The sequence below is a fragment of the Sander lucioperca genome, chromosome 10, assembly GCF_008315115.2.
Source record: "Sander lucioperca isolate FBNREF2018 chromosome 10, SLUC_FBN_1.2, whole genome shotgun sequence".
NCBI lineage: Eukaryota > Metazoa > Chordata > Actinopteri > Perciformes > Percidae > Sander > Sander lucioperca.
This window is the reverse complement of record NC_050182.1, coordinates 17,078,333-17,103,257: the sequence shown is the minus strand read 5'-3', so window position 1 is coordinate 17,103,257 and position 24,925 is coordinate 17,078,333. Positions and strand designations below refer to the sequence as shown.

The window sequence follows — 24,925 nt, the reverse complement described above, 5'->3', positions numbered from 1 at the left end:
AGTTACACTTTAAGTACCAAAATCACCGAACATAAAGTCGCATGCTTTTCGCCCTTGGCCTTGTTCACTCAAACTCCCTCCCATTTTTTTTTTTTTTTTCTCTTCTGCTTTTTTGTATAACTTTCTTTTTACACCACTGCACATAATTTCCATCACTTCTACTTAAGTGACATTTACAAATGAGGGTAAAATCAGGAAGGCAGTGGATCTCAAATTGGAAAAGGCATTGAACTGAAGATAATGCCACAGGCTCCATAATATCAAACCAAATGATATGAAATGTCAAATGATGTGAAATGGTTGCAGAGCTGTATGTTATGCTGCCACCCTCATCAATGCAGCATTTTTTTTTTTTTTTGGGAGTAACGCTCTATTTAGGCTAATAAAAAAGTAAAAACCTGATTAGATTTTTGTTATGAAGATGGTGCTGAACATCATATTCAGTTATATATATATTTATATATATATATAAATAATATATATATAAATAAATAAATAAAAGTAAAAGGTCTAATTAGAATAAATACAAATAAAAGGTCAGTTTATGTAATGCTTAATTTAAGAAGTAATAGTCCTTACTGCACATTTCCATGATTATTTCTTTGCCTCCAGGCCAAAAACAAAGAAAATGTATCTGGTGCAGAGGGAAAAGACATGCTGGTTTTATTTCACCTACTTACTGCATGCTGCTGTAATTTACATGCAGCTCATACACTAGATGTTGAGAAATGTCTTTACACCAGCTGCTGGATGCACTATCCTTCTCCAGTGACATCCAATCTGAAACAATGTGTTCCCTATGAATGGCCAATTTCTCAATTACTGTTATCCACGTTTCGATGATGATGGTTGTTTTTTCAGGTCTTTTTTTGTCTTCTAACTGAGTCTCTCAGTTTCTGTTATTCATGGCCTGCTTACAGGGGCTGGGAATGCAGTTAATTTAGGTTAATTTGTGAAACCGAGAACAGAACGAAGCGCCTGGGTCATTGTTTAATGCAAGCAGTCGATTACGCTGGCTCTAATGAGAGCTAACTGATAAAGGCCATCAAGAGCAACATAAAGCCTTATCAGTCACAGATAAATAGTGTTAGTTTGAACATTTAGGATGTTTGAATGAAATGAAGTTTAATCTCCCGTGTCTCTTCCAACAATCTTGAGGTCAGTCTCTTGACCCTCAAAATCATGTTACTACAGCTCTGAAATAATGATTAATATCCAATGAAGCTTTGAAACACAGGGTTGTAAACATCGTATGAACATGCATTATTAAAAGACTTGACCTCACAGCCTTTTATGTGTCATGGGATGAGCAGAAAATCCCATCCTGCTCATGTATTCTTCACCTCCCTCCTGAACCCATGCCCCTTGTTCCATTACATTTGATTTGGAAACCCATTCACGGTCCAGTGACTCCCACTTTTTCACAGGATTATCGACAGGGCGCCTCCATTTGTTCTAATCCATCTCTTTGTCATTCAAGAGATGATGTGGATCCCATAATTATATTTCTATCTTCCAGTCCAATCTGGCTGAACAAGTTGTATCTAAAATACTAGAAATCAAAATATTCCAACACAAATCTAATAGAGTACATGTTGGTACCTACCATGTGGACTGTTTTCTTTTTATACTCTCTCCACTGATTTGGACTCAGAGGCATCTGATTCACTCCATGTCTTCCTCGCCAGATGTGCAACACCCACAGCTCTGGATGAGCGTCTGTTTTGTGATAAGAGAGGTGAAGGCAGCTCATGTTTATGGCATGAAAGTGATGTACTTATATGTGACCCCGAGGCAAATGAGCAGATGCTTCATTACCCTCTCCGTGCAATACCAGGATTATAAAAACACATGGATATGGAAATAAAGGCTTACGGATGCCGTAAGGGAGGAGAGATACATGGTGAACATGGATGTTCACAAGTTAAGGCAGTTCTGAGAAAACTGTGCATGTAGATAGATGGATAGATAAATGGATTGTTGAATAGATTAAGTATGCCGTTATATATATATAAATATATATATATATATATAATATATATATATATATATATATATATATATATATATATATATATATATATATATATATATATATATATATATATATATATATAAATAAATGGATTGGACAAAATATGAATGTAAATGTTAACACCTCTGAGCTATTCATTTAGACTGCACTAGCTTTAGCTAGGTGGACATAATAAAGTTGTTGTGTTCAGGGGGAAATAGGTGGACCCAAATGCAGAGGCAAGGCAAGCAGGCAGGCAGGCAGCGGAAGGATTGAGCTCGAGAGTTTATTTAAACACAAAAATACTGGAGATCCAAAAATGAGGCAGACGAAAACAACAAAAGGAATCCAAAGAAAGCAGGCAAAAACTAAAGTCCAAAAAAAAAATTAAAACACGAGGAACCAACTAACAGCAAACTAATGGGAACAAAGTGAGAACAAAGGGAAGAATCCAAACCTGGTAAACTAGATGCAAACACGCTGGGAACAGACACAAACTGACTGGAAAGAACACAAACACCAACAAGAATCTGACATAGAACAAGGGGAACACAAAGACTAAATACACAGGGAAACGAGGTAACACAAGACAGGTGACACAAGGGCTGGGAAACAGGTGAAACACATTAGGGCTGGGCAGTACAATCAAAAAAGGTGGGAAAACACAAGACATAAAGTAAAACCAGACTAGACAAGACAGAAAACCAAACTATCAAAATAAAACAGGAAACTGAGCAAAATACAGAACAGAAACAGACCAACCCATAACAAAAATATTTTAAAACCCCTGATTATGTTTATAAACAAGGCATTTTTACTCTATTAACTTTTGATGTGCAGAATCAACCAATATGGTTGTAATTTCTAGGAATAACTGAGTGATATACATGTAGCCAGAACTATAGAATCTCTATTCAGTGCATTGTCTTTTAGTTATTGTCTTGCAGCTTAAAAATTTATTTTTAGTTTTTTTATAGTGGTCCAAATATTACCCCATTCTTTTCTTTTACATTCAGAGCTTCTTCTGGGTTGAATCTGCTGGTTAAACTGGATGTTGCATTTATGTTTGAACACGAAAAACTTACTTGCTTTGTAATGATCTGGTAAAATTAAATTCACAATGTGCCTTGCACTCCAGAGCTGTGTTGTGACTGTTTAACATGTAACTGCCTTATATAAACAATAGCTTGTCAAACACCAGTGAATGGATGGAATGTCAATTCTATGTAGTAGTTGTAGTTAAGTCGATGTGAATTTCGTGTCAGTATGAAACTGATAGTCTTAATAGCTTAATAGCCAGCCATATACCATTGCCTGCAACGCATTCTCATGAACAGGTTCGTACGATATAGAACTAAAATGTGTGCACACCAATTCGTATATCCTACAAAATTAGACCACAGCCGGTTGGTCATGTGACGCCGGCTACAGAGCTATCCGCTACAGAGTTTGGATTAAAACACTACAGAGGAAAGCAAACTCTACTCCTTGAAAGCGTTTTATGACTCACCCATCCCCCCCAACCTTCTCCTATTCCTCCTCCATCCTAACGTTACGCGGCCCACAGCTTTCTTATACAGCTTTAGTCGTGGTGCATACAGCAATAAATCCGTGGAATGCTTACGAATTACAGTGCTTTACTTTTTCGTAGCTATATGTACGAATGGTTCATGAGAACAGCTAAAAGTCTTTAGGTTTGCATTCCAATTGATCACCTCAGCACATTATTTTACTGATGAGGAGTTGTTCTTCTCACTAGAAGGGGTAATAATCAGTGGACTGAGTCTTTAGTTGAAATGTAAACCTACCTAACCTTGGCTCTCTATTGCACAAGGTTGGCCATGTCTGGCCTAAATGAGGCATAGAATGGTTTTATTGTTGTTCAGAGAACCTGTTGAAGACTTTTTTTACCTGTTGGCCCCACTGGATACTTTTCTAAAGCTGTTTCCAGCGGAGCGCTTCAGTCCACAATTTCTACCATGGTGGTGCTGGATGGAGTGTTACTGTACGCATTGCTTACTTTACCTTATTGTCAAGCCAACACTATGACAATAAGGCCCTGGTAGTAAAAATAGCTTTTTTGTTTTTGTTTAAGAAGGCTAGTCATTGCAATCAGCAATAATATAACTGATCCCTTGATTATCTAACAAATAACTCACTACACATGCTCTATCAGTGAATCGTCTACAGAGATGAACTTTACATTTTGCCCCAGATCATTCATTTATGCTACAGAGGGTTCAATTCCTGCCAGCAAGATAGATGCAACACAGATGAAATCAACTAAGAGTGAATCCTTAAGAGGATCAGGTATTTCTACACAACAACTGGTACATTTGTACACTAGTGGAATCAATATGTGTCTTTGCCTACTAACTTGTACTATGTTTGCTATATTCAACTTTACGTTGTTATTAGTTCTTGATTTCATGATCTCCACGTCTTCTAGTATATTCTTCTTCGCTTTTCTGTTCTGTCAGTTTTCATTAAGCCCAGCAGCACATGCAGAGGCTTGTGTCCAATAGACCTTGTATTTTATTTTCTAGTTTTCACCTGACTAACTTTATTATGTGCCTAGCAGTCCCTAAGCATTTAATCTCTGAACCCATAGTCCAAAGAGATCTCTATCCCAAAGGCATAGAAACAGACTCCAGAGAAACTAGAGGGCAAACGACCAAAATCAAAAGCACTTTTAAATCCACAGACTGAAAATAAAGCCTTGGAGGGCATGTTTATTAGACTTTGAGGAGGCTGTGATGAATGGGATGCACTGTAACCATTTTCACAGGGGAACACTATTAATGGTGGGGCATATGACACGAGGAAGCACAGACAAATGCAGGAGGTGTTGTGGAGGGAGATTTTTGTGTTGAAGGTTTTTTTTCTCTGCTTTTGAAGGTGCAGTGTCAGCTCACTTCCTGTGAGTTTTGCTTACAGAGCCAGAAAGACTGGGTCACCTGGTAGGTCACAGCAAGGCACAGATTCCCTCAGTTGCGTAGCGACTGCTTTCAATGTCATTCTGGTGCTTTTGGAATCTCAACCTTGTATATCCCTGTAAACAAAACTCTCAAGTGATGACCCAGGGGGTAACAAAGTAAAATAATTTAATGTTACCAAAGGGACTCATAATTGAAACAACATTATGATGTCTAAACCGCGGAGCTGTCTGTACAGAGTACTGCACACTTGATCTACGAGGTTAGCTGCTTCGATACAATAACACATGAAGGCAACAACTTTTTGTTAAACATCAAAACAACCAACAAGTTCTCCAAACCATACGATGATATAGGTTATTTATTCCTACTCTATATTATGATCCATTGGAGCGTTTCATAAATTAGAACCCCAGATGGCAGAAAATACAACCCACAGGAGTGTTTTTGTCCTCATATCTAAACCAGAGAACAAAACAGTCGTAGTTTAAAACATGTTAACAGTCGTAGTTTGGTTAAGTTTTGGACAAAAATTACTGTTACGAAACAATCCGCTCACAATTTTTTCGTGGTTATCCTCATCATCTACTGGCTTGACCTCTGAGTTGATTCTGAAAGCAATTACAAGATCTCGGAGAACAAAGCGACACAAAGCAGGGTTCAGTTTACAATGTTTTGAAGGTTTAATGAGACAAACACGAATATATACATTTTCAAAAAATTACTCCATTCTCTTCAATGACGTGAGAGTAGATGAATAAGAAAGAGGCTCCATAAACAAAGGATTGGATTGGTTCAAGGTAGGTTCACGCAGATACATCTTTAGAAAGGAAAACAGTGTAACAATTTATGATACAAATTTATGGTATCAATTAAAACATGAGAGCGGCTTTGTTCAGAGGTTTTGCAGAATGTAATGTAATAGATTCCCAACAACTACTTTAGATAAAGATTGTGGTTTGGGTTAAAATCAATACAGCTGTTACATTACTTCATCACCACCAGGTTACACACATGAAGTAGAACGTGGCGCAATTCTGTTTGTTCTGTAAAGTTAAAAAAATAAAAACTTGGCGTTTACTTTTATTTTCCAAGAGACACGAACCCCTAGTGAAAGTCCTGTGTTTGTTTGACACATCCCTCCTTACGCAGAATTTGGCGCTCTTATACTTTGTCACCTTACTTCCTGCTTTGCTCCCGTCATAATTATTTTGGCCACTAGAGGGCGCCGCCACTCTCAAGGTAAATATAAGTTGTAATTGACGATTGAACAAATAACTTCTGGGGGCATTTTTAAGGGGAGAACAGTCTCAGAACGCCACATTCTACTGTACATACATAGTTGCTGCTTTGGGTGACTGTGTCCCCAGTGGCCCATTTCTTCAGAAAGCACACTTAATTTGAAAGTGAAAAAAAGAGGCATGACGATGAGATAAGCGCTCCTCTTTAGTCTAAACGTTGCCTTTTTATGATTATCTATACTGCCTGTAGGACGAAAGTGATGGCCTCAGCTACATGACAACAGGCTGATGCAGAAATTGGGATTGGGAAGTATAGCTGTTTCCAGACAGGTTTGCTTCCCCTATACAGGGGAAAGTGCAAATTCAATTACTTATTTGTGCATGTACTAGCCTGCAGTCCAGGCTTCACAATCTAAATGGTAATCACAAGGCTATTTATTTTTGCTGTGTTTTCTAACAGTAGTGTTATATTGGTACCTTGTGAGGATGCTCCTCGCCAACATATCTTCATTACCTCATGGGACGCTTGACATAATGATTATGTTTAATTTCAGGTAAAGCTGCCACCACATGTAACATAAATAAAACGCAAAAGTTTGACCTAGATGGAGAAAGAAACTGATAATTATGCTACTGTTAACTAATTCATAATTTATGTTGAATGGACTCACTGTTTTGTTACATTACTTATCTATCAGTTATCTTCTGCCATCAAATCTAACATTAAGCTATTCAGTCACATTTTGAGATTCATTCGACATTCGTCCTCACAACCTGCTTTGACTGAATAACCGCCTTCATGGGTGACTTTAAGATGGACAAGTGGTTGAAGTGTTGGTTTTCCCACAGCTTCACCCTGCCAGGCTGAATATGCTGAGACATTGTTTTGATTTCAGCCCAAGCTCCACTACTGCCTGTATCAGATTGTCTATGAAGGGGGAAGAAAACTATTACACCCTGCCCTGCAATCTTCCCTTGGCTGAAGTAAATTGCTTTCATTTTGGCTAGGCTCTCCTTTGTTATAATGTGACAAGGCTACTGATTAGACGAGAGGGAGATCAATAAACTGTCAAGCTTGTGGCTCAAAAGCAGTACAGGGAAATCAAGAGAGAGACTTTCTTCACGCTGTCACTGGCTGGATTTTGCATTGAGCCTCCAGTCTTGAGGGTTAACACCTGCTTCTGAATTGACTCTTGGGAGTTTAATCTCAGAACTAACCTGTTAGCTGTGGATAACAATGTCGCCACTACTTACTATCTTTAACATGGTATTTTATCATCATCATGACTTTACCACAAGATAATGCTTGTGGTGCACTCGAATTATTGTTCAAATTCATTTCCCAGGGCAATTCTATTCAGGTATCATCATACACAAGAACAATTGATCAAAACGTATAAATCATCATATACAACAATCATACAACAAAGATATTTATCCTACAGGATGTAAAAGCAAATAGTCCTACACTGACATTTTGTGGATTGTTTAAATCCAAACCACTATATTTTGCTAGTCACTTTGGTGTCGTCGCCACATGATGCTCAGTAATGTTTTATCGGCTAAACTCAACTACCAAGTGCCAGGTGATACAACTAATAGCGTCACGTGACCAGCTGGCGGTCGCCTAATTTCGTAGAATATCATAGGAATTGGTGTGCATACATTTTTGTGCGATATCGTACAAACCCATTAATGAGAATGCGTTTCACAGTTACAAGTCCCCGCCTCTGGCTGAGAAATAGTCCACCACATAACAATCTGTAAAACCACAACCTAACGTTGCTGGTTAGTTGATTTTGTTACTTTTGGACAGAGCCAGGCTAGCTAGTTTCCCCCTGTTTCCAGGCTTTCGGCTAAGTTAAACTAACCGACTGCTAGCTCCAGCTGCATATTTACCATACAGTGATATCATTCTTTTCATCTTACTCTTGGCAATAAAGCAAATAAGGGTATTTCCGAAAATGTGGATATTGTGCTTTTAGGGTGAAAACACAGTAATGTAGTTACACATTCTTCCGTGTGTGTGTGTGTGTGTGTGTGTGTGTGTGTGTGTGTGTGTGTGTGTGTGTGTGTGTGTGTGTGTGTGTGTGTGTGTGTGTGTGTGTGTGTGTGTGTGTGTGTGTGTGTGTGTGCGCGCGCGCGTGTGTGCGTGTGTATCTCAAATACTCATGCGCACAAACACTAACACATACACTATGCACTATACACTATGTATGAACAGCTAGGACTTTTATCAACACACTTTTTCTCATTTTATCAGGATGCACAGTAGCCTTCTTAATGGACACAATGTGGAGCATAAGCATGAAGCTGTTATTCATCTGTTCATATAAGTGTGTTGGCAATGCTGAAATCAGTTAACACAGAAACATGTTTGCCTCCAGCCGTGAGCCTCCTCTAGCCATCTATGATGCAATGAAATATTTTTTCCGCTCTTCTTTTGCTGTAGGGACTGATGCTCATTGACAGTGAGGCTGATAGGATGGGGCAGGTGTCCTTTTGATGTCCTCAGCACAGTTATTAACAAGTCATTTTGTATGTAAAAACCAATCATAAAGGATAACAGGCAGTAATAGCTGTTGTCTCAGCATAATTGTTTAGAACTTAGGATACACAGAGAGAGGGGTGGTGAATGACATGCACGACGGAGACACAGTTGCAGATTGCCCTTGTCCATGAAGGGAAATGGAGCAGCAGGTAGCAATTTGCCATCCAATTTGAATTATTCGTGGAGTTCAACAAGAATGCACCTTTTTTTCATAAATTCTCAATATCCTTTAATGACAAAGATAGTGGGATGCTACGGTAATGGATGTCGCAGACTCAGACACATCCCTCCAGGAAGCAGCAGCCAATCACTTTTCAGATCTGTTTATCTATTAATGAGTAGATAAGAGTCTCAGCAATGCCTGCAGTGTTATAAGCGCGCCATGAAGTAATTCTTTGTTTAGTTTATTAAGGCCAAAGAGTGGCGAAGCCCTGTCACACAACTGATGCCGTCCAACACAGTGCTGTTACAGTAAATGTGTGACAGCTCTGGGTTTGATACAAGGGGACATTACTGTTGTTGTTGATGCACAACAGGGATATACTTCTGTTAAACGTACCCAGGGAACAACGTTTAATACCTGGATACTGTGACAGAACATGTCACGCTTGCCCGTAGTTGTCAGTTTAAAGTAAAATATGTTAAACCACATCAGGTAAACATGCCTGATATAGGTTACTGTGGAGCATTGTTGTTGAACATGCCACGGTTTGTTATGTGGAGATCTTTAATTATGAGATTCACATGTAGCTTTTCAAAGGCTTTCACAGAAAATTACGCCACAAGAGTGAAATGGCTTTGCGTACATAATAGCTACATTTTGGATTATCCTCTTTGAGACTTAAAGAGTTGTTGATGGAAAAGCCCAGGGGGCAGAAGGCACATCCACTTCCCTTTGATCCTGACAGAAAGATGGCTGTCTCCCAAAAATATCATCTCTTCTCAGCTTGACCCACTTGTTTGCTCTTATCTTCAGCATGTTGAGGGGGAAGTGAAATGATATGCTGTTGCTGGTAGAAAATGATTTTTTAACCTTTTTCTCTGTAACAGTGTATTTAGTAGATTCTAAGTGAATCATGATATATGCCATTTTGTGGATGCTTTTATCCAAAGTGACTTACTGCAAGTGCATGCATTATTAGCATGAGTGGACCCAGAGAATGTATGAGCTATAATGTACTCAATGAGCTATACAGGATTTGGACAGAACACTCATATTGAAGGCTGCGGTAGCAGACAAGAGCATGTCACCCTGTTTAAATTGCTTTTGTCTACAATAGAGCCACAGGATATACAGTATATGACTACAGGTCCTTGCAGTGTCACGAGTGCAGCTTGATCACTGAGCCGGACAAATTCAGGTCTCCTGCAAGGTGACTCATCATGTGTGCATGGATCGTGTATAACCCCCATTAAATCCCATGTGTGAGACGAAGCCCTCAGATCAGATGGTAGAAAGAGACCCTTACCTATGTTTACAACCACTAACTTTGTCATTGTCACCATCCCAGTTGTACTGTTTCTCACGAGTGCAGCTTCATACCCTGGTGGGCTTAATGACCCTTAACGCAAGCCTGTAAAATCCAAAGGACACCATTATTAGCCTTCCTTAATAAAGTCAGATTGTTTTAGAAAGATGTCAGAATGTGTTTCTAAATATGGTGTCTATTCTGCCATTTGTCAGCCTGATGCAGATGCTCTTATCATCAGCAGCAGAAACAGTTGGTTATGATCTCCGATAATTGATTTCGCAATGAGTGTACGCCTTCAAAAGATGTAGGAGGAAAAACACTGAGAGACATCATTAAAAAATATTAAAAAATGTAAACGAGGAAATCTCTCCCCCTGTTTTGGTAATCATCATTGTCACTGTCAAACAAAGTGTTTTCTTTTTCAGTATTAACTGGATTGTCTTGATTCTTACAATAAGAAAGTGTTATATTAATTAAAGAAAAAGAAAAAATGTGTTTTGTTTTTCACGTACAGCTAGGGAGGAATCTGAGTGAACAAGGACTGTGCCAGTGAGATAAGGTGTAGAGTCTCTTTTGCCGTCTTATCAGTATCCTCTGCAGTCTTAGTACTGCCACTGCTCCAGTGGGAATTGACAATAACAACCGGAATTTTTTTTTTTACTCTTGCTTTTTCTGCAGATGGATTTGCGGGATCTTAAAGTATGAAAGCTGTTGCCAAGCCCCAGTATTAAACGCTATCTTCCCTCATTTAGTCAGAGAGAACTCCAGAAAACTCAAATACATTTACTAACTTTCCAGGTGTTATTGACATGGACACATTAGAAGGGCATTCCATATTTCCATTAGTCTCCATACTGGCTTTTGTACTATTTTGAACAATTCAAATGTAAGCTAAATTAAGAGCTGAGATTGAAGAATGTTGTCATACAGTATTTGAGTGAAGTGAAGTTATTTCTCCAGGAGTTGCTGGCACTGATGGATATCTGTATAGCTAGACGTTTTACTGCATTTGACTCTTAACATAGCATGAAATAATTTGCCATACTACTGTATGTTCATATTTTTATATGTGGCACTGAAATGTGCATTCAAATGATAATGTTAATATTTCAGTGCAATGCTGATCCAGCAGGGGACATTATCTCTTTCCCTTCACACATACAGTGTGTACACATACAGCTTATATGTAGATTTCATACAGTCTTCCCAAAACTAAAGAATATGGCAACACAACATTTTGGAAAACATTGACTAAAAAAAACAAGAATACAATGCAATAACTCAGAACTGCTCTACGACAAGTAAAAGTCTTGCATTCAGAATCATGCATAAGTAAATGTACAAAATGTACGTAAAGTATCAAAAGTAAATCTATTGGTGATAACTAATAAATAAACTGCATTTTAATGTTGTAGCTGGTTGAAAGGAAGTCAATTGGATTCTTCAGTAAAGGAGAAGTGTCTTAAATCTGTACTCAAGTAAAGCACTTGAATAAAGATAAGTAAGTAGTTAGAGGAGCGAAGAGTTAGATTTTGCCTTGAAGGGCAAATGAGGCAACAAAACTGTCCAGAGAAACTGTAAAAAATAGACACTATATCTACTGTCCAGTTTGTTTATGAAACTCTGCTTTATTGTTTTACACTGGGCTGTAAAGAAATGCCATACATTTAACAGACTTCCTCACATATCCCCTAAACTTTAACAAGCACCAGAGATATTAAATGATTAATTTCACTAAGGGAGGTAATATGGTGGCTCAGGCATCCCCTCGCTCTGCTTGCATGGCTCCTTTTTGTCCTTTGTGTGACATATAGAGCAGGACAGAGGTGATGCAGAGAGTTGACTAATGTATCCAGGTGGGGTCATATCTAGCTGGCTGTATAATAGGCAGAATGGGATCAAATTTTGAAAGTGGAAACCGATCAGGAACGGTATCCCCCCCCGCCTCTGTGAAAGTAATGTAGTGACCTTGACCAGACTTGGAGCTTGGCTAAGTGTATTTGGCAAGAGGTTGCTCCAAGGTTCTTTAGCTTAAGCTTTTCAGTGTCCCTGTCAGTCATTGTGAAGTTGAGTGTTGTGAAAATCAAGACAAGCTTCAGTCATTTTTAACAAAATATACAAAGGCAAATAATTTAGAGACATGGCTATTCAAGCTGAAAATTCCCACTGAGCAATGCTTTATCTGTTATTGACCTACTGACTGACCAAAGTATCATTTTTCCTCAGGACAATTGGCAGTGAAAAACAAAAATAACCAAAAAAAGAGGGTGCGAGTGAAATGAGGCATTCAAATGCCCCTCACAATACAGCAGTGGATCGAGAAAGACAGCCACAAAGACAGAAGAGCGACATTTTACAAACAGCTGCACAGTGCCATCTAGAGGTCCCTCAGGCAACAGTGGAGGGGGTAAAAGTGAAGAGAGGCAGCCCGAAACTGAGTCTCATGCAGGTGTCGTCCACATTTCTGCAGGTGTGCATTCTGGGTATCAGATGGTGATATCGGTCTCCAGCACCTGCACACACTCTGATCCTCTGCAGGTGAAAAGAAGGCAACATGTCACTGTGTTTGCTGATTCTGTTCTCCCCACATAACTAATCCCTTACTGATCCTATTTTGGGGGTGGGGGAACCGTGATGCAACCAAAACCAAAGCAGGAAGGTCTTTACCAGGGCAGACCCAGCCTGTTAGGAAGCAAAGAGAGCGAAAACCAAAAGATAAGGAGTACCGTGAAATGTGTCAAGGTTGTGGAGCTGTGCTCACCAGTGCTCAACTGGCCCCAGTAGCAGTCTGACATCTTTAACACTGCAGGTATGCAGCCTCCAGATATATGCTGTCATCAATTTTCCTGCCCACTGAGCACACATTGTTCATGTTCAGTGCACCCTTGTCACAAAAGTCAAACCTTGCTGTTCTTATGTTCTCTCGCGGTTAAAATTTACCAATTCACTTGACCAGATATACAAAAATACACTGTAGCTGCTGTCAGTACAGAGGGATTTGAGAAAACACTCATATCCTACAAGCATTACACATGATTGCAAAAAACAACAGGATAAGAGGTGATATTTGTCCAGAAATAAAAGAGATAAGTGGATAGATAAATGCAAAGTAAATGTAATTTTTGTTTGTAATTAAGAGCCTGTATTCTGAAATGCTAAAGGTCTGTTCCTATTGTGATGGTGGCATTTTAGAGAAAGATTTGTCTCCATGAGATGAGTTCAGTCGCAGATGGGCAACACTGACAGAACTGAAGAAATGCAAGCTGATTATATGAGTGGAGGAAGCTCTCCCCTTAGACCTTGGTCAGGTTTACTCAGTTATCTTTGCTGAATAAAACCAAGAACACCATTAAATGTGCAGCATGGGCTGATGCAAAAAGAAGTGTTCTGAGTTTTACTACAAAATTATGCAAATAATAAAATTGAATTAACATATAATAATAATAATAATAATAGTTCTGCTTTGTGATACCTTGCACCCAGCAGGGATCTATTCAAATGCTGTGCTTGTGGATTCTGAAAGTGAGAGGGACAGATAGGTAAAGGTGTTTGAGTGCAAGCACTTGATTTTGTTTTCATGCAATTGTTGTGAGTATGTACTGTATTTGTGTGGAAGCTGAGTGAGTGGGTGGGTGAGGTAAGGTGAGGAGCAACATATTCTCGAGGAAAAATGGGGACAAAAGTCTGGAATGGGCCCCAGTCTGAATTAATTGCCAACACCTAAAGCAAATGTAACCTCAATTTAACCACCCGATGATTACGGAGGTCACTGGGGCTCTAGGAGCTCTTGTCCTCATTTTCATCAAAAAAAAAAAAAAAACAATGTTCCTTGAGGGCTTTTTGTGACTTTTACCAATGTCACAGTTAAAATATTCCAAATGTGGGATCCTTCTAGGACCTTTACATCTGTTGTGAAATAATTATGTATGCATATGAACATGTTTTGGGGGCTTAAACCTATTTCTGTTCAATTCTTTCTTCATCTGTGAAATGTCATAATTAATTACTGAACTGGATCCAGTGTCCATATATGGGGTCATTGGTGACATTGCAATAATAAACAAGGATTTAGGACAAAGAAATCACACAATTACATATCCTAGTCAAAATCTCATAATTGACATTTAGATTTGTCATAGCAGGATAAGTACATGTGTAAGTGAGCCCAAATGCCCAATACCAGGACCCAAATCTTAATGGAATGCAGCCATTATCAGTGTCACTTTGACAATCCCTTAACTGTTCATCTAGCACCACCATCTGGTCTAAATCTCACTTGTCCTGTACTATTGTTTATGTCGAAATTCCTGCAAAAATAATATTCCCATCAGCCTCAGCTGTACTTTGTGTTTCATGCTGATTATCATAGCATGCTTGCTAACATGCTATAGTAAGATGAACATGATAAGTATTGTATCTGCTTATATCAGCCTTTTAGCATTGTCATTGTGATCATGTTAGCATGCATGTTAGCTTTTAGCTCAAAGCATCATTTCGCTCTCACAGATCTGCTAGCATGGCTGTAGACTCTCACTCTTGTTGCAGTCTTTTTATATTCCTGTCATCACAGGACTATTCAGTCAGTAGACATATCAGCATGTGTGTGCAGTGAGACACGGCTGGTAAAATTCAATGGGTCTCATTTGTATGCCATTTCGCAAGAAAGATTTTAAATGTTACCTCAGACTGATTGGAGAAATTAGATGTGAAGTAAAGGTGCACACTAGCTTTGATGTTAATAGTACTGCTGCTGTTGCAGGAGTTTTATGGTCTACGTGTGTATGTGTTTGACAGTTGATAAAACACAGTAAACAGGATCTGATGTTCATGGTTAGAGAAGGACTGGACAGCATTCTAGTCGGATAACATAGCTTGACGTTGGATAACTTTGTAGAATAACTGGCTGGACAGATGACCTGGATAATGTGTCAAATCATCTTCTCTGAGCAACATGTCTCAAATATTTTGCATCAAAGGCATAATAGAGACTGTAGGTTTGGTTTTATTTGCTATAGCTATTGTATAGAATATACTGCAGAACTGGCAAAACTTTAAAGACCAGACTTTTAATTTTCACTTAGCACCATCTATACAGGGAGAATTCCATAAATGTGCCAATTTCAAGTCGTTGATTTCTTTTTCTTTTTCGTTTGTTTTAACCCCAAATGAGCGAGTGAGTGAAATTAGTGAAGCATCATGACAGAAATGTGAGAACTGTCTAGCAGTTTAGAGCAGAGGAATGGTTTTCATGTGTGCTACACATTGCTTTACACATCCAAATAATTAACCTTTAGACCTTCATTTTCTGAAGGGGGCGAATTCAAACTTTGAGGAAACGGGTATGTGACGGAGTCGAGTGTCACGCCCTCTCTGGGGCATACTATGGACGTCCTGCTTCTGCTGTCTATGCACCTCGATGCATGGGATGTTTTCATTGATATTGTGAGCCCATTTGTGTTTCATCTGAAACATTATTGAAGTCCATTCGCAGCATGCTCCTGGCAATTCCGTAAGAATAGCCTTGTTCTTTGTCTCCCATGTCACTATCTCAGCCTGCAGGCAGCATATCGATCCATCTTGCATATCCCTCATGCTAAAACATTCCCTCAAATAGAATCCAGGCTCACAGATGTTCCTGCCGCATGTTACTGTTGTCAGGTAAAAAAATAAAAAGTTTACTGCTGTTTTGGTATTTCTATTTATCTTACCTTAAAAAAGGAATGTTTGATTTGGCCATGTTGGAATGAGTTCATAGAATCTGTTAGCATCCTTTACTTGTGTATAACTTTAACAACGAAAGTATTTCACCCGACAGTCATGTTCATTGATTATTGACAACAACTTAATTGGTTATTTGTAGAGAGCCAGGTGGGATAAAATGTTAAAAAAACAAACATTGCTTGTAAAATGTTAGGTTAGATTCTTCTTCTGGGAAGCATTAATGCGTTCATCAAATGCCATGGCATCAGGCTATAACTTTATTTAATATCTTGTGTGCAAGTAGAATGGTGGGTGGTAGCACTAGATACAAAGCCACAGATTTAACAAAATGAACAGGATTCATGCTGTGAAACAAACAATCTGCTCTGAAACGAAGTGTTGGACGGACAAACACTCCCAATGACAGACGCACATTGGCATCTTTAGAGCTAGCAGATCAAAGATGCATATTCATTCATGACTAAAACACTTCTGAAAAGATATTTAAGAATTCCCAGCATAAGGAGGCTGATGATCACTATCATCTAACTTAGGCTATTTTGGTGCAAGCTGTGGTACAGTGGAGGTGGAGGCACTATGGGTAGTCATCAAAACTCTGTTCACGAGTTTGTTTTGGATATGTTGTAAAGTGAAATGGAGAAAACTATCCTTGATATGCCAGATGTATCCTCAGGAGCTTCTCATGCTCCATGGTTAGACAACAAAGACACAGAATTCATTGAATCAAAATGTTGTCTCCTCTTCCTCAGCATGCTAACTTCTAGTGTTGTGTTCTTGTTGTTATTGTTAAACTGCCTTAACTTCAACATATACATTATTTGGTAGAAAACACTTTTCCAACCAATGGCGATTGGGTAGTTGTACATGGTAAAGTTACATTTCCTGGCAAAGACTTAAACAATTGTATTATGCAGCACAACACATGACCCTCTACACAGATGCCTACATCTTGCATAAATGCAAATATACATACACACATGGGTTGTTTTCTTAACCAAAAGAAATCCAGTGTAATGTATTGTAGTAAGGCATCAGTATGTTTTAAAGGTGCTTGTTGGATCGTCTGATATCATCTGAAACACCCTTCTCCCAAACCTTTCCAAAATCCCAAAAGTGTGTAGCAAAAGTGTACGATTAATTATGTCTCTCGATGATGGTTGGCTTTTCACCCCAACTATGAGTGTCACTATTCAGAACAGGATTTAAAGACGGACAAAACTTCCTTTCTAGTTTGTTTGACCATACTGAATGGTTTACGCTGCAACATGTGTCAGCTTATTTATTTTTTTATTTTTCTATACACTTAGCAACAAGAATGACAAACTTTTTACAGGAGGAGAACTAAGTACACCATATGGCTACGGCAATGTGTGATTGCCATGCAACAGTAGCCTCAACTGTGTTCTGTTGGTATAGATGGATGGATGAATGGATGGTCTCTGCTGAGGGTTGTTCTTTACCTCAACTTGTGAAGTTTTGCCTGTTATGCCTGCAACAATAATAACAGAGTTGAATTGAACCTACACGTTCAAGAAGTCCGATTTACAAACAACAAATGCATGTATCGACTAGGTCAGAACAATGTGCTCCTCTTCACTCCCTAACCATATATATGTACACCATTGACATTTTTTAGCATACCAGTACATCATCGCACTCATTGTCACACATATACTATAACATGATGCATGCAGTGTGAATCAAAGCAGCAGTTCAGATCAGATAACCCCGACTTCTTGTGCTTAGGGGAACTTGTGGGTTGACACAGTGCAGGTAAGGAGACTTGAGGCACATCATCCCTTTTCACTCTGCAACTACCTCCTTATAAATATAGCATCAATAGAGAGTCTGTCTGGTGTTTTGGATGAGGAGAATGAAGCAACTCTACCTGAAGCCTCAGTGATCTTAGATGAATAGAGGGCTGTCATTCAGAGATTTAGCAGGGTAGGGAGGGTGGATCTGATGCTAGGCGCTGCAGCTGCTGGTGAAGGCCGTTCCTCTCAGCCTCAATCATTTTCTTAAGCTTAACCTATCTCTGCGCTTCTTTACACAGCTGTGTGGTGGAGCCTTTTTATGAGCTCCTCTGGTCTTGTAGAAAAAAATGTTTAACCTCTCTTGCAATGAGGACTTAATGTACCACCTGCAGTCTTCAATTATGAAAAAATCTCACAATGTTGTGGAAATAAAGTTTGCTTCAGTGAAATTCAACCAAAATCTTAAATAAAAAATGACATACCTTATTTGATAAAAAAAAAAAAAAATAGATACAGTATAGTTACAAGTAGACTGGTGAAACTGCTTCTCATAGAGTTGCCTGGTCAAACCCGAGCCATAACTTTTTTCATTTTCTAACCACTAATCACTTCTGACAACTTCAAAACAGGGACAGTTAAACTATTATGAAGGTTAACAGCAAATACAGCATGAATGTGAACTTGAAAACTTAAAGATGTTTTGGATGGATAACAGCACATGGCATTTTGTTGAAAAACTAACAGCCAGTATCATGCCAGCTAGTTTCACAGGAAAAGCTGTCGAAGTCTAGCTAATGTTTTCCTAAGAGAATAATTTTTGTCTGTGCACAGGTGGACCTATCAATCTAGTGTCTGTTTACATGGCTGCCAGATGTTAGCTACCGTGACCAAGAGCAATCCACGACTCAGCTTTTTTGTTTTTTACTTTTATTGAGAGAACTGTTATATTATTTGATTGAAGTCCCAAATCCAACATTCTGCTGTCTTGGACAGCTTTAAATATTCTTAATTTTTTTTAATTGCCTTATGTGAATAAAACATGTTTAGTTTTTTGTTGAAGCTGTTTTAGAGAGGTGTTGATTCAACTATATGGTACTTTTGGAGGATGTAGTCTGTGGTATTGTTAAACTGTATTGCATTATACAGAGAGGTGTGTTATTTAGCCCAGTAATTCCCAAGGTGCCCAGGGGACCCCAAAGGGGTCATTGAGGGGCTTCCATGTGATTCCCAGCAAAAAAGAGGACTCATTTATTTTCACTATAATTCCATCCAGAAGTAACACAGTGACATCATATATGACTACTGTATTTTGGTCATGGGGTTGATACTCTGTAGTAAAACATCTAAAAGCAAATCCTATCAGATGGGGGCCCCTGTGACAAAATATTATCCAATGGGGGGCCAAGTTCTAATCTGTGTCATTTCAGGGGTCCTTAACGTTAAAAAGTGTGGGAACCACTGATTTAATCTACTGTTATTGGTATAAATGCAGTGGACAAAATAATATAAACATCTGTCAGTATAATCCTAATGAAGGTAGGATTTATTCCAGGACTGCTGTATTAGACTGCATTATTTTTTAGCCAGGTGTATCTACTAAACTGGCAACCCTACCCTTTACATATGTAAAAAGGGTAGGGTATCATCCTCAGTTGCATCCCTAAATACTGTATGTGCATGTTATATTTCCCCCAAAAGAATGAACTCATACCCTCACAGTGCTTTAGAGTTGGTGAATTATTATTATCATGCTTTGGTAACCATTTAATGACCAATAAGTACATGGGCTCTTAACATTAGATTTTATTTTTATCCAACATATATGTCTGGAATTGATACAGAATTAGGTTTCATTTATTTGTTTTAAGCTTCTCTCTCTCTCTCTCTCTCTCTCTCTCTCTCTCTCTCTCAAAAGTCACATAATTCTAGGCAGTCCCAAAACATGTGTGCAAATTCCCACAATATCCACCACAACTGAGCTTATTTTATTTTTTCAATTTCATGGAAATTGTAATACAGACAATACATCACCCTTGCAGATAAAGCAACACTCGTGTAGGCCGGGTTAATTCACACAGCAGGAGGGCACAGGACAGGACAGAACAGGACAGGACAGGACATGACAGGACAAGACAGGTAAACAACAGGTAAAACACACTGCATCACTGAGCAGGACAAGACAAGACAAGCTGGGATGCCACAGGACAGGACTGGAACCATTGCACATTTTTAATGTGGTTGTTTCCTTGGATTGCTGACTGTGGATGCTGTCAGTTGCAGCTATCACAGCTTAACAAACATGAACCATCCCAGTTTCACGCATTTTAGTAATAGTTTTGTAGGATAAAACAGCAACAGTTTGAGAAAGGTTTCAGTACAGTGTGTTTTTTCTCTGGGGATTGTGTTCTCCAATCTGTGTTTCTTTAGCTGCCATGTTGTGCATGCTGATCTGTCTCTCTGCCTCCTGGAGGAGGACACACCTGGGAAACTCAAACAAGTTCTGTGTCTGTCTTAGTAACATAAGTTTTAGTTTACTTTATTTGGCATTTTTTTCATTTGTTTTAATCACCAATTTCTTCCATATTCAAAAGAGAAAAAATGTAACCCCTCATTGTGCAAGTATCACTCCAGACATGAAATTCATGCTAACATAAAACGGAGATATTATTTCATACACCCTCTCTTTGTCTTCTGTTGAAGGTTTTTTCGCATTATGGGGACCACTCTGTTCCCACTTGGTGTAATTTAATTACAGTGGACCTTGGCATACCCAGGTTGTGCCCACGCAGAGCAGTGCAGAACACCAGCTGGGAACATCCTGTCTTAGGCGACAGGAACATCAGACACGACAGATGGCTCATAAATCATGGAGGTGCGTGCACAGTGTCGATGGGAGGCCTTCCTCTGGAGAGCACACTGTGAGCAGGTGGGCAGAGGGAGCATCAGCTCAGCAACATGAGCCCTGGACGCATTACCACTCTGACTGGGAAACTGCCTGGTGTCACAGAGGCAGAATCAGGAGGGAAAACACGGAGGACTGCTTCCGCAGTGTCACAATGTTCGCTCTCAGCAAGCTCGTGTCTCAACACTTTAAGGTGTGATTTCATAGTGTGCAAGAACTTGTATTTTTATTGTGTCTTATTAGGATGGATCAGTTTAGAAAAAAAATGTATAGTCTCACTTGCAATGCGCACCATATGGCAGCGTTCTCATCTAACAAACAACCAATGCAACCAATTGTTGTACATTAAAACTGATGTAGGATTTTGTTTTCCTATGAATCTAACAAGGAAAAGATCCAGAATAAAACAGGTTGAACTTGATGCATTTTAATTAGGGCTCATTATTTTCTGTTTTGTTGTGTGTGGTATTAAAAAAAACAGGTTAAAAAAAAAAGGGTTAAAAAGAATTCAGCAACAAAAATTCAGTAAAAAAAAAAACTTCAAAAAAATCACCATTTAAAGAGCAAACCCTCCATCCATTGTTTCTTTATACTTACTTAAAGTGACACATAATCAACCGCTCATTCATATTTTCACAGTCTTCTATTTAAAAGTTACTTTCTGCCTTGTTTTTCCTTCCCTAATTGTGTTAACTCTTAACTGTAACATCTGCTTGCAGTAAACATGTTGGTGCATAAAAACATAAAATCTCCTTTAACCAATTTGCTCCTTTTAAGAAATGTGTTTATTGTTCAGTAAAAAAAATTGAATATTGTTAATTATACTCTAAATTGAAAGTTACCTGTTTTACTCTGCAAGATTCATTAAGATGAATCCAGTTTAAAAAAAATGTAGACAAAGAGGAAAAGGTCATATTTATGGGATTAAGCTCTCTTCATTGTATTCTACATCCATTCTCCACCCATGCTTGGTAAAGTGCTTGACTGTATGCATCAGGTTTATACTGGTGGACCAAGTTTGTTCATTTCTCATCTGTTGTGAGTTACTTAAAACACCAGCGCATTAATTGATCCTGCTATGTTATTCATTCATAAGAAAAGTCATTTTCCTTTTTTATTGCTAAGGGACCGTTCGGTATTTATGGAATGGACCACTGGAGGAAAATAGGGGAGGGTCATGTCTTTTTATATTTTGCTGAGGGGATGGTCATCCAACATTTTTTAGTCTGAGTGGGGGGGGGTCACCCAACTTTTTTATTCATGAAAAGAGCAAAATTTCAAAGTGGCTTGTTTGGTGCATATTTATCCATGTAGCTCTCAGTCTCGGCCCCCTAGCAGATGAGTCTGACCGCATACACGGAGTTTGCAGGGGGGGGGCAGGAGGAGCACTGCCCCCCTGGTGGCTCAAACAGGTAATTGCATTGTTTAAAAAATTAGTACAATAATCACATCTGGCATGACCAGATATTAAATAAATATCTTAAATAACACAAAACAACTAAATGGTGATAGGTAATACATCTGATTTCATATAGTGCTTTAGTAAAAAAATATTACCTGGCTGACGATGGGAGCAGCAGGATGCAAAAAAACGAAACTTACTGTTGCACTAGTCTGGACATCTTGCCGTGCCAACCTTGCAATAAAGGTTTCCTAAATGCCATGCATATACGTGTGATGTCAGCTTACTAATTGATTGCGGGTTTTGTGTAGATTTGGACTTGTACACGTTTATTCCACTTTGTTTAAACAGCGAAGTGGAGAGGCCTCGTTCACCTGTTTGGAGCTAGCTGGTTAATGTGACGCTCGTATAGGCCTTGCTGGATACACCGTGTCATTTACCTTTTTGTGGATCTACTGATCACTGTGGATTACTTTTTTTTGTGTCATTGGATTACGGCAAAATGCGGATCTTTTTTCTTAACGTTTTATGGTGTGACTGCGCTTGGTTTCTGCGTTTGGAGAGACATCTCAACAGACTGTAGGTCCAACACTGATTGTTCACTGTTACATTTTAGTTGAATTTAAGCGTCTGTCTATTGCGTTCCAAAACAGCCGTGCCGCGATTGGATTTCATAAGGGCAAATTGTTAAATTGTTACAATGTAACTTAAAAACTTTAAAAATAAACATATGTGTTTTGTAATATAATGCTGAGCTTCGGCAGCTTTACCTACGTGCTAAAATATACAATGACGAAGCCTAGTGACAAGTCCATAGCAACCAGTGTTGAATTGGTTATATCCCAGCGTCCTTTGCTGAATGGTCTCAATGTTTTATTGTTTTATTTCATATGAATACTAGTTTACTAGAGGAGTAACTTAGTATTTGAAGTAATGCAGTAATGCATGAAGTGTGCATTTAGTTTCCATGCTTATTGTATTTCCACAACAATGTTAGTGAGTAAATCTACTGAAATGGCCACCACACCATAACAGAGGAGTGGGATGTGTAAGATGAGAATGCAGAGGTTAACTCCTGTATGTCATAGCTGTAAAATTCAAATGGCATCTGTACTTCTTTGTTAAGTGCAAACTTGCACGTGAGGGGAGGATCATTCCTTTTTTTCAAATCGTTTTGGAGGGTCGTAGGAAAATTATTACTGACGAGGGGAGGGTCACGTCTTTTTAGGTTAGAGGCCACAAAACTCCTCCGGTGGCCCCTTAGTTAAATAACGAACAGTCCCTAACTGCCTTTTCTTTTAATCAATGTTTTACTTTGCATTCACTCACATGAAAGAGTTGCTGCTCACAAGGCATAGTGCAGCAGGTGACAATATGCTACATAAATAAATAACAACCCTCTGTTGAATTGGAGCTTATTTCTCATTTTAGTCCACTTGAAAGATGTGTATGACTAACAGTGGCCGCATCTCAAACTCCAATGACACGGAGCTGTTCAAGTGTATCATTAAGTATACTGCTGGCTATTCTTTTCTGTTTTTGTTATATTGATTCAAAATGTATAACTTTAACTACCTTAATGTCACATATGCTTTTCCATTAATTTAACTTTCATAATAAACTAGTGAAAACAAGCTTACTACAATTAAAATTCAAGACAAATAGATAGTATAGAGCTATAGGTCAAAGTGAAACATACTCCTCAGAATAATTATGCCTTTAAATATTTATTTTATGGTTTGAGAACATGTGTTGCTATGCAGGTTATTCATTTGTAGCCCAGTATCATTGAGCAGATGAAAACATAAGTGCCAGAAGTGGTGTTTTTGTTCCGAAACAAATAAGGTTTAAAAGCCAAACATCACCAGATGGCAAAGAACCAGCTGTGCAGATATATTATGGTCATTTGATTCTATCAGACAATACATATCTTAGTTATTGCCCCTTTAAGCAAGGAGGACTTAATGAATGTGTATGCAGCATGGCATATTAATTACACCAGGGTCAAATTGCATTTGCATATTATTAGTGTTTTCTAGGTTTGGACCTGCTAGGAGTATGAGATGAGTGGGATTTACTGCATCAGAACAGTTTTTAGTGTGAAATGACTTGAAAGTAGAGAGGAATATATAAAAAATGTAAATACTACCACAGCATTGTGAAAAATATAGGGCACAAATTGTGAATTTAGATGCAATCATTCTAGGTAAAATATATTAAAATCTTTTTTTTCTTTTTGTTCATAGAAAGGCATCAATCAATCAATAAAAAGAGTCAAGCCTCATCTGCAGGATGGTCCATGTTCCAGTTGATGTTAAAGACCATTATGCTGGATCACCAAGACCTGGAAACCTACAGGTCAGTCAGTGTATGTGTCCAGTGAACATTTTTATGATCCCTTGCTTTTGCCAAAAAGTAATTTTTCATTATCATTATCTTAAAGCCACTATAATGAGCTCAGAAAGGTTACATTTTTGCCTAACAATTAGAACCCTCAGCAAAGGTTATCATATATGTGCATTACAGCTGCTTTAAAGTGGGGTCACCAAACAAGAATGGCAACAGTGAATGAAAAAGTCCAAGATGATTTAAATTGGTGACAGGGAGAAGCCTTTGATAACCGGATATATATATAGAGAGAAAGATAAACAGACTGACAGATGAATTGATGAATAATACACTAGCAGACTTCATAAGTGAGATTGATTCCTTTTCAGATCAATGCTTCTCATACTTACCTTGATGTGAAAGTGCAAGTATCGCCATTCTGAATCAGAGCACATCACAGGCTCTCTCCAGGGAATGCCACTCTTCAGTGCAAAAAGACTAGCTGAAATATTCAGCATTAACTCCACTTGAAGCCAATGTCACTGGTTCTCCCTTCTCCAGCTGGCGGGCAACACACACACACACACACAGACACACACATACA

At 38.6% G+C, this 24,925-nt stretch overlaps 1 long non-coding RNA gene across 1 annotated transcript in view; it reads right to left on the bottom strand.

Moving 5' to 3' along the window:
- Window positions 1–1,808: 1,808 nt before the first annotated feature.
- LOC118496054 overlaps window positions 1,809–24,925 on the bottom strand; it is a 24,349-nt gene continuing 1,232 nt past the window's right edge. The window contains exons 2-3 of the long non-coding RNA XR_004898523.1: window positions 18,592–18,598; window positions 1,809–1,819 (exon numbers count right to left, since the gene is read on the bottom strand). This is a non-coding gene — a long non-coding RNA (uncharacterized LOC118496054). The remainder of the gene's footprint in view (window positions 1,820–18,591; window positions 18,599–24,925) is intronic.